At 32.8% G+C, this 13163-nt stretch overlaps 1 long non-coding RNA gene across 1 annotated transcript; it reads left to right on the top strand.

Moving 5' to 3' along the window:
- The first annotated feature begins 574 nt into the window (after window positions 1-574).
- LOC141454130 (uncharacterized) lies at window positions 575-11083 on the top strand. The gene is made up of 2 exons (XR_012458454.1): window positions 575-4031; window positions 10140-11083. It is a non-coding gene; the product is annotated as an uncharacterized lncRNA (long non-coding RNA).
- The last annotated feature ends 2080 nt before the right edge of the window (window positions 11084-13163 follow it).

Raw genomic sequence — 13163 nt, 5'->3', positions numbered from 1 at the left:
TTGCTATCATATGGAGGCAATCCAAAAAACCTAATGATAACAAAATCGGGTGATACAGTATGGCACTATAGTTCCGAATCTATCGTCTACATCCAAAATTAAATTAGACCACTGGATGGATCAAAGAATTCATTACGATAAGCGAGGACTGAGACGCATCGCGTGCGGTGGAGGGGGAAAGGACGCCATTTTGAGATCATTTTGCTGCGTATCGAGATTTGCAATTAGTACAACTTTTGACTCGGAGAAGCTACGATGTTCGTTTAAGTTTTAATCGTCAGCTGTCGTCACAATCTATCGATTGTGTATATAAAACATTAGTGTAAAATAGTGACAGTTAATATAATAAGGTGTTAGAATAAAAATATATTATCAAAAATATAGAATGTCGGCCTAAAGCCAAAACCAAATACAGAGATCGTATACTGTTGGAAAGGGCTTCTCAAGAACAATCGAATGGTAATAATAAAACACCATATGACCGAGTCAAGCTGTGCCGGGAACGTAAAAGAATGAATGCGGCCGAGCGGATCAACGACGGTGTCAGTACATCTGCAGCTGGGGCTGTTGAAATTATGCAAGTGGATGATGAAATCGCTTCTACGTCGACAACGGACTGTATCGCGCCACTGTTGGGTTCTAAATCGCGACTCAATGTGTTTAATTTCATCAACGTCGATAAATAATGACAAATTTGATTTCATCCTAAATACATAAATAAAAATATTTTATATAAAAACTATAACCCGTTACGTAAACGTATTCACGTACAACACACGGCCGTATCCATGACACAGCCACAGTTTTTTTTTTCTATATTATCATAATAATAATAATAATAATAATATTTATTCTTCATATGAAATATTTACAAATTACAAAATTAAAATATTGTACGGCTTGGAAAATCCGTCAGCCGGAGTCGATGTTACTATAATACAAAGAGAAAAGAAAAACAAATAAACCAAAAATTAATAATAGTAATAATAAACAAAAAATATGACTGATCTAGAAATAAAAATAAAACGAAATAACCAATATATAACAGAATTATAAATTAATAATAAAACTCCTGAACCAGCTGATAACGATAAGACCAGGCATGGCGAGCATATTTAACAAGAGGTTGACAATTTCGCGTTCCATTTAGGAAAGAAATCAATTGTTCTCTCGTAAGTACTGAACGTCCGAGATAGAGTCTCCGGATCTCAGAAAGAATTGAGCAGTCACCAGGAAAGTGAACCACGTCCTCAATGCACCTTGAATTACAAAGAGAACAAAGTTCAATCTCCCTAGGCAGCCATGGCGTATGATTCAGGTAGACAAGCTCACATCTTAACTTAAAGATCCAGCGGAGTTCAGTTAGAGTTAGACCCAAGGAATGATCCTCATTCAAGTGACAAAGGTTAAATGAGTGGTCAAGTTCTCTGTATAAAAGGAAGCGGGACGAGAGAGAGAGACGCGGTCCAGAAACTCCCGACGATGAGCTGCTTTCATCTTAATCAACAGGAAGGCAAATTGATCCTTCCACGCAGGTATATTTTCCACAGAGGCCACAAAATCGCAGGAATACTTCTGAGCCAAGTCTATCCAATGTCGAAACCAGAAAATCTTTTTATTGATAATCTCCAACGCTAAGATTCTCGGTAAGCGGCACTGGGGGAGATCTAAGACTCTTAAAATATATTTAAAATGGAGTTTTAAAGTAAATACCTGCAACAGGTCCACAGCGGTCTCAATGTAAAGCATATAATTAGGCGAAGATGAGGGAAGTGCAAATAATTTTTTAATAAAAAATCTTTGGAGACTCTCTACAACATCATACCTTTGAAATCCCCAGACCTGGGCAGCATAACATACCACTGAACGACAAATGGAGTTAAAAACTTGGAATTTAAATGGAAGATGTATAGTACTTTGCGAGAGATAACCAGACCAGATGAGTTTAAGGATTCTCTTCGAGGATGCCACCTTCTCTGCAAGATGGGTATTGAGCGAAAGACGAGGCGTCAGGGTTACACCCAGATATTTATATCTATTAACAATCTCCACTGTATGATTTTTGTAATACCATTTTTCTGATGCGGCCAGTCTGCCTCCCATTCTGAAAATTAAAACCTTAGATTTATTAAGGTTGACACAGAGATTCCATAAGTCACAATAACTTGCTAGAATATTAATATTTCTCTGTAGACTCTTTGGGTTATCGGCAAGAAGGACCACATCATCAGCATACATTAAAATTTTGATTAAAGTGTTAGAAATATGAATGCCGCCCTCAAGTAACGCAGGAAGGTCATCCAGGAAGAGAGAAAAAAGTAAAGGACCCAGAAGGCAGCCCTGCCTTACTCCACTCTGCACTGAAAAGGGATCAGAAATACCATCTTTGCCTCGGACAAAAGCAGTAGCATTAAAGTAAATGGATTTTAGGATCGAAATAAATTTTGAGGAAATGCCCATATTGAATAACTTTTAAAATTTCTATATTATTATTATTTATTTATTTATTTTTGTTTAGGTTTTACTTCATCACATACCATTGCTCCTATTGCAACGAATAGACCGTATGTATAAAATGCAGTGTTCCACCACCCAATGATGGCAACCAGATCTAAAATTTTCGTAGGAACTAATCACTGTTCCTTGTCCACCAATGGACAATATTGTTTTTAATTAGAGAACCGTGAGGACGGCAGCCAATTGGAAAACATACCTCTGCGCGATGATCTCAGAGGTTGACATGCCTCTGAACATCTTCATCTGTCTTTATTTTGGTAAACACAGGTGTTAAAATGAGGATAATAATGATTGAACGCTACAAGACGTAGTATTAATTAAAAATTATTTGGTTAGAATAAAAAAATTTAAAAAAATTGGAAAGGCGCACATTAAAGGAAACATACAATCGATTAGGTATTCCTAATCACAATGCTTAGAACCTTTTAGATTGTTAATATGAATCTAAAAGCCTTTTTAGGTTATATGACTGTACATAATGTCAAAATAGCCCATATGAGGGAAGGTGTCCCACCTTTCTCTCCCAAAAGTGTGGTTAAAAGCAGATTTCGGGATTGAAAAAAAAAAAGTTTATAACAAAATAATAGTAGCATAAAGTAAAAGAATTACGTCGCAATTTGGGGACACACTAACTAACACCAGAGGGAAATTTTTTCTAAACAATTCACATGGAAATATCGTATGATATTGGAACATGCAAAGATAGTCTGTTAATAGCTTCTGAAAAAAACAAAAACCAAAAACAAATAGAGAATGAAATTTCCCGAACAGGAAATAGAGAGAGAAATTTAGCAAAAGTGATACGAGCGTTTCCTGTTTTAAGTTTTTATAAATTTTCACAGCCACCTGTATTGCTAAAGGGGAATATTTACAGTTATAAAATATCCCAGCAAAGTTGGCAGTCCGAATTATTCGATGTGAATAGTAGTTCTTTCAGACAGACTTAGTGAGTGAGTGAACGTAGAGTAATAGTGAGTGAGTTTGTTGGGGTCTGGGGAGGGGCGCGGTGATGGAGATGGTAACCAGTGTGAGAGTGCGTATGTATGTTAGAAGGGCCCTGGAGTGGTGCGTGTTTCGGCCCTTCTGTGAAGGGTGACTCACGTTGAACTACCCTACCACAACTAGCAAACCTACCATTGCTTTGCTGATCGATAGTTCCTCAACCCGACACACTCTCTACCAGTCTTATAGTATGCTGTTCTCATACCTTCATATTCACGCGCACACATTCTCGAAAAGCAATTTCTCTCTTTAAAAACCCGGGCGACTACTCGCTACTCGAGACTTCTCCCCACCTTTATTCGCCTGTTACATTCTTATTTTTATACAAGTTCAAAGGTGTAAACACGATACGGGGAAACAAAAATATTGTTTTCACTCTATTTTTAAGAAGCGTATTCCTCTATATTTATATTTTCTTTTATTATAAAACAAAGCACCTGTGGTACTATCTCAAGATTTTTAACGTTAGATTGCAAGCCTCATTTTGGTGGCCTTCAAAATCTTCGGTCCTTGTAAGTTATTTTATTATTATTATTATTTTAAATGATTTAAGGCGCGTCAACATCTATGGTTATTGGCGCCCGGAGCTTTTTTCAGTGCACTGCCGGCCTCCGGACAGTGTTCTCTCGTTACAGACAACACTGTCCATCACCGGACAATGAGCTGAAAGAAGCTCCAAGAAGAGAAAATCTAAGGGTCAGCAGCTGGATTCGAACCCGGGACTTCCGCGTGGGAGTCCAGTATGCTAACCTCATAGCTAATCCCTTCCCTCCTTCCCTCCCTTATTATTGTTTATTTCATTGAGTTTTACATAATGTTAGGATTATTCCCATAGCATGGAGTTTGACAATTCAGAAACAGTAGGGTAATCAGTTACAAATGCATCTCTCCATTTTCTTCCTTCTAGTAAGAGAAAGAACTGCGATCGTGCCTCATTTTCAAAATTGTTATTCATCAGACGATTAACTATTTGAAGGAACCCAGAATAAAAAAAAAAAGTTTATCAGCACAAATGTTTCTTATCAGAATAACTCAAAAATCAAATATAGCACAGAATAAAACCCTCAAATTTGGTGGTATCCCAGTTTGGAACTAAAGTAGTAGCTTCCAATACCAAGATTTTTAGACACCACGAAAGAGTGGGTTGATGGCGAGGCCCGCGAAAGTAATTTTTTTTTGTGGTACTGTGTTCGATTCCCTGTCTAGTTCTGAGATCTTATTTGTTGGTTAACGTCCACGACACTGGCTCACATTAGGACGTAAAACCCGCCTGAAAAAACTCTACTTTTTGATCTAATTTTTAACCGTAAGCCGTCAACCAAAAGTGTAAATTAACTAATGCAACAATTTAGTTTTTCTTGATTTTTTTCAAAAATGATTTTTCTTTAAACAATTTTACCACCAAAAGATATGTTGTTTATTTAAAATTGTTAATATGCGCAATGAAATCAATTTACCAAAAAGGTTTTTTCAATTAATTGGGGAGTTCTTAGAATCTATGACTATTGCACTACAAGGCAATAAAAAGTACCCCTCTCCGTATTTATTATTAAAACTCCAGTTTATTATTGGGACAGGTGTTGGTCTAGTGGTCAAGAAAGTGGCTTTGTGTGTGGAAGGTCGCCAGTTCGAATCCCGCGTATGACTGCTTTTTATTTGTTAGAAAAAATTGTTTATAGTAAAGTATAAGCTTCCGCCCCCGTCCACGACACCTAAATGGTAGTTGGACGTTAAGCCTCGCCTGAAAAAAATAGGCGATTACTTTACGTTTATTACTAAAAAACACTTGGCGAGTCGAAACAGGCTTATCAGAGGTCTAGTAGTTCACGTGTACCTTCCGTTCGAGGTTTAGGGTTTTAACCACCATGATCTCCAGTTTCGTCGCACTAAGGATCTCAAGTTACAGCTTAGCAGGGAAGCTGTTTCCACCTCTTCCTGATAATGTCTGCTCATGGATTCTAATTAATCAACTTTACTTTGTGATAAGAAGACTATGATAGTGATGGCCCCTTGTAGCTTCTAGGATTTCATACCAGTCACTTTTTTTTCATTATCTCTCTCATCGACATCTTGGAAATCACTTAGGAAATCAGAGGTAACTCCGAGTGTGAAGCTTCAGGAAATGTGATCATCATAGAAGGATACATGAAAGTGCTTGCTGGAACAAAAAAGTTAAATAAACTGTAGAAATGCTTCATCATAGTTTAGTCAAAATAACCCCGGAAATTAACGGTTAAGTGGAGTCAAAACATCAACATTTGATGAGTCAAGCACAAACAATACCATCAGAAAAAGTCAGTAACCCTTACTTTTACCAATTCAACTAGTACTTCAGTTCCACCATCACTCTAGCAGTTGAGTTTCAGCTAGTTAATACGATACCATCAGATAACCATGTAAAGTTCGGTCCAGAAATAACGAATTAGAAATTTCACGAAAATAAGTGCAGAAGTTATTGATTCTAACTACCCATTTCACTCAAATCAAATTGAATACAAATAAATTATTTCTAAATCAGCGTTGCAAACAAACAAGTTAAGAATTATATTAGAATAAACTTTATAATTTAAAAGACATAAATATTTTAATCCAAAGATTGAAAATATATTACTGATTTACGAGTAGAAATTTAGTTTGATTATATTGAATCTTGTTAATTATTACTATATTCCTAGACTACGTAATGAACAAACATAATTTATTATGCTCCAATAATAAACTTGTGTATAACTATGTATAACAACACTTTACTAATTAAATATAAACTATACAAATCTAGGAAATTTAATTAAATTTTCTAATTTCAAATATATTGCGAATGCAAATATTTTTGGAGTAGTTATGTTTAATAAAAAAAATAATGTAATCAGAACAAAATTTTAATTTAAGAAAATATTATGGTTAATTAAAGAATTAGTGAGAAAATGAGAATACATCTAAGTGTAAGAATACAATTTGGTACTGTGACCTATACTGAATGGTAGTTTAAGAGGAGAAAAACTACCAACCAACATGTCACATAATCCATTCCCTCCATAATTCTCCAAAATCCTCCATAATTAAATGTTCCAGGAAAAATGTTACAAAAAGGAGTTTTAGATCGTCATTAGTAAATAATTAAAGACTATTATGAGAAAATTGTCGGAATCATTTCCGAGAAAATCTCGAAAGAATCCATTTGTTTAAAATGGCATTTCTAGGAAATAATTTTGTTCGCTAACTTTACCCATTTCTAAGAACCACTATTTTTGGATTCAGGGAACGTTAAAACCCTTTTTTTACCTTCCTAGTAAGAACTAGAAATCAAATAATTTGGCATGGTGCTTCCCTTTGTCTAATAAAAAGAAATAAAACAATTTGTAGATTAATGGTAACTAGGATTTGATCACTAAAACCAATTCTAAATTTTACTTTGGTTACGACAAATTTATTGTCTTCTTAAAGGGCGCGATGTTACGAGTTAGTTGTCAGTTATAATGTCGAATACTGTACGCCAACAACTATACACAAACACACATATTGTATACACAATTAGCCCGTGGCTGGGGTCCCTTAATTACATTGCATATTTCATTCGCATTCAACAGAGCGTAATCAATCAATATTCCAACAAGTCAAAATAGGCAACAGCCTAACATGTATTAAACCAAATATCCACATGGTCATATTCAACCAAAATATATATGCAAATTTTTAATACACATATAAATACACACAATACATATTAATGCATAATAACTTGCAATTTCCGTTGTTTAAAGTTCCGACAAAGACATGCTGTTTAAATTATTCAATTAATTTCACAGTCATAAAAACAAAAAACTATCACAAAAACAAAACACTAACACAAAAACAAAAAACTATCAAAAAAACAAAACACTATCTCAATACAAAACACTATCACAAAAATAAAACACTATCACAAAAACAAAACACCATCATAAAGACAAAACACTATAACAAAAACAAAACACTATCATAAAAACAAAACACTATCACAAAAATAAAACACTATAACAAAAACAAAACACTATCATAAAAACAAAACACTATCATAAAGACAAAACACTATAAAAAAAACACTATCACAAAAACAAAACCCTATCACAAAATGATTGGGTAATGGACTTGCTATAAATTGGGCTCGCTATTCCTCTCTGTTCACAAGGTGAAGGTTGTTTACCATAACCAATTAGACGATACTTTTCTCAGTTATAAGCTATGCTTCTTTTGTGTACAGATCCAAAATTGAGAAGATATTGAGAGTTGAAATTGCTTTGGGTCATGAAACGCTATGAAATTGGGCTCGCCATACCTCCCTTTGTATAGAATAAATTAGTATGAAATTTTGTTCACTTATAGACGATTCTTTTCTCAGTTACAAGCTATAGTTTTTTTGTGTACAGATCCATAAATTGAAATGATATTGAGAGTTGAAATTTTTTTGGGACATGACACTCTATGAAATTGGGCTCGCTACACCACCCACTGTGAACAACATATTAGTATGACATTTTGTTCTCTTATAGACAATATTTTTCCCGGTTACTAGCTATACATCTTTTGTGTCCAGATCCATAAATTGAGAAGATATTGAGAGTTGAAATTTTATTAGGTCATGACACTCTATGAAATTGGACACTCTATACAGTAATGAACATATTAGTATGAATTTTTTTTCTCTTGTACACTATACTTTTCTCGGTTCAATCACTCTGCCGTGCACATTTACACCATTTTTTCTTACTGATTTTCTAACAAATTGTATGAATGCTCTTCTAACTCCGAACATTTGATTCGTAATTAACTCACTTCACTTTTGATGGAAACTACCCACTTGCAGCCGAACTCCTTACATCTTACATAATCTGTAATGGTTACCTGAACTTGTAATCTACTGTCCTGTAGTTGATATATTGATCAAAGTAAAGGTTTGTTATCTTGGGATTTAATTTTATTTTATCTGTCATCGAGTTTAGAAATTTGTTTGTTTTGCTTTTACAGGCTTGGACAGGTAAAGAAAGTTAGTTATTTCTTTACGTCCACTAACGTATTGTTTCTCATATAATTTTTACTAATCTGCAATGGTTTCAAAAGTTTAAAGAATAAATGAAAACGGTTGTAGATAGAAATGGATATAGAGTCTTAGTAAATCTAATCCGTTGCTAATATTTTCCTATCTTTAATTTAAAGAGAAACAAATTGGTTGACTGTGTCTTGATCAACAGTTTAAATAATTTAAAAATTGAATAAATTAGCCATGTTTTCTTCAATGCTAGTTTTTCTACTTGTTCGTTTTTACTTCTTTCTGAAAGAAAAATTCAATTAATTTACTGTTCTTAGAATTTAATAAAAGTCAGGATGTGGTATGGGGAAGTTGTCGTTTGTCGAGCTAGCCAAGATAGGAGCCGAGAAACATATATTTCAGCTTTAACCTTCATCTAATTCATTCTTGCTACTTTATTTTCTGTCAAATCGTATTTACTTAAACGTTGATTTTTATTTCATCATAATATTTAAATTTAGATAATTTTTATTATTATTATATTGCTGAATAGGTAACAATTTTTAAAAATAAAGTAATCTGTAAAGAAATAAAGTAATTTTTCCAGATATTACTATACATCCAGGTACTAATTAAGTGTCGTGGTCGGAGGCGGAAGCATACTTTATTATCTTTATTTGGAGCATTCAATAAGTGTAGTATAACCTCTTGCAGTATTGCAGTTCGTCTCGACGCCCCAAAAAAAATTGAAGAAAAGTTTGAAAACAAGAATGACAATATAGATAACATATCTAGAAATCAGATTAATACTTGTTTAAACTTTAATTTTTAAAAAATATCAATTTAGGCTAAATTCTGGCCACAGTTTAGTACTTCAATTCGAGAATTAACAGAATAACAACGCGGAAGACAAATTATTTGAAATAGGAACGAAAAGGTACTGGTCATAGTACAGCTTCTAGATTATTTATTACATTAACAAAAGTCATTTTGTATTCCATGAGGTAGATTTTTGCAAAGGTCCAAAATTTTTATCATTTATTATAATCGGTTTTACAAGTTTTACTTTATTACTTCAAAAACTTGAATTTTTTGTAAGCAAAACTAACTTACAATATTAATTTTTTTTTATTAATAACACTGAAGAGGAATTGATCTATCAGGTTAACTTGTATTTTGAGTATTATACTTAACTATAGATTTGATGGTTTATATCTAGGTTTTCGATTTTGATGGTGTGTCACTGAAGTGTGTTTTATTGAGTTCTTACTACAGAGTTTTGAAATTGTGGAAGGTGTTCTTTTAATTTTCAATTAAAGTTGGAAAACTTAATCTGAATATGAGATATACATTCTTAAAATCCTATTTTTGTTTTAAAAACAAGAAAATTGCTAAACTTATTTCTATTAAATTATAAATAAAAAATCCATAAAGTATAACTGCCCTAATAGCGAGTTCATGCATTGGTATAGTAAATGCATATAATCCGAAATCTAATCATGACTTCTGATGACTGAGAAAATTTATTTTCTTTTATTGAAATAAAAAGCACAATTTTTATTGAAAACTATTGTTTTAACGAAGTCAAATTCATTTATCATTGTATTGTTTCTAGGAAGTAATAAGCCTGAATGCAGCACTCAAATTATTCTTATCTCATGGTAGCCACAAAGAAGAAAATAGTTGGAGAGAGCCGCTGTTACCTCATGGATCATGAGGAGAAGAAAGAAGTGAAAGAGGTCACACAGCACTGGCTTTGCCTTGGACTTAGATATGAAGTGGTGATAGATAAAGAAGAACTAACTCTAAGGCCAAAACAGAATTCATGGCGTCCGCCAGGCTCAGGCAAGCAAGCCCTTCAAATTCCGTTGAATGCCATGATCGCCCTCATTTGTGAAGTTTCCTTCAAAAATAAATAAATAAATAACCACCATTTTATGTACTTTACACTGCAGACAATTCGGATGCAGCTGAAAACCCATGTGTTGCTGCCGAAAATAAATTTTTAAATATTTAGGTGATAACGACAGCTTCTTTTACTAAAAGTAAAAGAGGCAATAAAAATGCAAGCTGTAGATTAATTTAAATAAGTACTTATAATCAATATTTAATTTAATGAATAGTAAGTAGTGAGAAAGTATACAGTACTTACTTAGATGTAAGGTTACAAATATGTATGATACGGTGTTATTTGTACGTTGATAAGGGAATACATAGAGACTTGGACTCAGGACGGCCATAAAATGCTGCTTACTGGACCCCCTTAGGGCGTAACCACATCTCTTTCTCTATTACACTCACTCTTTCCATTCCCAAGGGCCATCTCTAGGAAACTTTGCTACATAAAATAAGGACAGTCATAAACATGTTATTTGAGAAGTGAGGGGGGGCTCGTACTTGTGTAGCCTTAGTGAAGAGAAAGAGATGGTAAAGCAAAAAGAAAAGAAAAAGAAAAGCTATCAAGATTTTTATCAGCATAGGAGCAAATAATGTTTACTTTTCGAGAAATTCTCAGAACTTATTGCTAAAACAGTAGCGGTTGTATCATTTTTCCAAAAATTTAGTTTTTAAAGAATAGTTTTCAGATTTCTTTTGTTAAATAACACTGGTCAGTCTAAATACGATCTGTGATTTTGAATGAAATACTGTGTATTCCATTTAGAGCTTATAAAGCAACTGAAGATCTTGGAAAAAATAAACTTAACCTGAAGCACAACTTTTTATTTAATTATTTATTTTTTTTCTGAAATATATTCTTCTTTTAGCTCAGATGTCTTGTGGTTGGCTGCTATTAACTCGCTTGTTCTCACAAAAATAAAACAAACACCTTGAACATTGGTTCAAGGATTTTGTTCATACTATATCTACCCTCTAAAAGCTTGACATTTGAAAAATGTATTTTAGAAAATATTATTACAAAATATCTCCGAAAATTCCCCATTCTTACTATTTAAGTAAATCTTCATTTCAATTATCTGTATAATCTCACTTAATTAGTATTTATTTGCACAGATTTTTTTTTCTAAAGCATGCCTACTACTGCCTACTTAAATCTTACATTTTATTGGGTTTTATTTTTAAGAGAAAATTTTATTTCGGAGATTTCTGCAATGAAAAATTACCAACTAACCTTTATTTCATTGTTATATTTCAATTAGAGAACACACTAATTACTACAGCAATGTAGCAGCTAAGAGATTACTAATTCCGATTCTAAGAAACTGAATTAGAAGTTTAGGGAGCTATTCCAGTTATGGTTTTGTACGGTTTTGTTTGTATTTAGAATGGGAACGAGGATGTGGTTCTGAAATAGAAGCAGCCAGCAGAAAGAAAATGCTATTTAGTTGTATCTGTGGATACGATTTTATTAATTATTTGAAACTATTTCTGGCTGGGGATTAAGTGTTATGGCGTCTTATCTATGTTTTAGACTGTAAAATTTCAAAACTATAATTATTAAAACAAAGTTTACGATTGCTAGTTATTTGAAACTTTAATGTATAATAATAACAACTGCTTATAAATTTACAAAGTTTTAGTAATATTGCGCATAACAGTACAGAACTCAAGAGAATTGTAACAAAATAAAAATAAATTGAGTAATTAAATCATCCAATCATATAAAGTGTTGATGTTCGTGAAAAGTTTAGGAGAGTCATTTCAAGCGAAAAACGTATCATGACTGCTGTAACTACTTTATAGTATCTGTTATAACTACTGAGTTGGTTTAAGTCACTATTTCAACTAATTACATCAACATCAGATGGTAATTGTATTTAGGAAAACATATATTCTATTTATTTAAATTAAAAAAAAAAAATGTTCTAGCAATTATTATTTTGTTTAACATTCCTCTATATATTCTCCATCACATTGAGATATTAAGAGATCTTTGACGTCTGTGCCTTGAAATCAACACTTACCGTCACATTATTGTTGTTAATTTGATAACCATCAATCCTCAAAGTACTGTTTTACGTCTAATTATTTCAAAAATGTCTCTTAGAATATCGAACTAATCGAAGGAAGTGCATGAAGTAAGCTTTGAAGGCAACAGAAAATTCACTTTATTAAGCTGGTTCAACTGGCGACTGTCTTTTTGACTATATAATTGCATAAAATTCGTAAAAGCTGTATTGGAAAAGCGTCTTCTAATTTGTAATTTTGTCAACACATTTGATAATAGTAAATATTGTAGTGTTCGAAGCAAACAATAAGGTAAGAAACTTAAGTAATGTAGAATATACAATTATTATACAATATAGAAACTTAAATGGAGAACTTAACTTTACCCTTTAGAGTTGATGGTAAGAATAGATTGAAAATTGTAACCAATCCTTTCAAGACAGCTCACTGTTTAAGTGAAGATAATTGGCTTAAAAGAATAAAAATAATTATTAGGAGAGTAAATAATTTAAAGCTCTAGCAAGTATCATTAATTTAAATCGCAAAACTGATTGTACATCAAGCGACAAATCACAAGAGATACTATTTTTCGAAGAAGCTTAAGTTTGGTCAGTTTCTAAAGGACACAATTCTGTTTCAAGAAAATGAAAAGTTTCTTTCCAAACTTGAGCAAAATCAAGATTTATTGAAAATAGTATCTATTAACAACAGGACTAAACAGTTTATTTCAAAA

Source organism: Rhodnius prolixus, unplaced genomic scaffold (assembly GCF_049639745.1).
Source record: "Rhodnius prolixus isolate KJV_2025 unplaced genomic scaffold, Rpr scaffold_9, whole genome shotgun sequence".
NCBI lineage: Eukaryota > Metazoa > Arthropoda > Insecta > Hemiptera > Reduviidae > Rhodnius > Rhodnius prolixus.
Note: the sequence above shows the minus strand (reverse complement) of the source record. Positions and strands in the feature narration are given on the sequence as shown.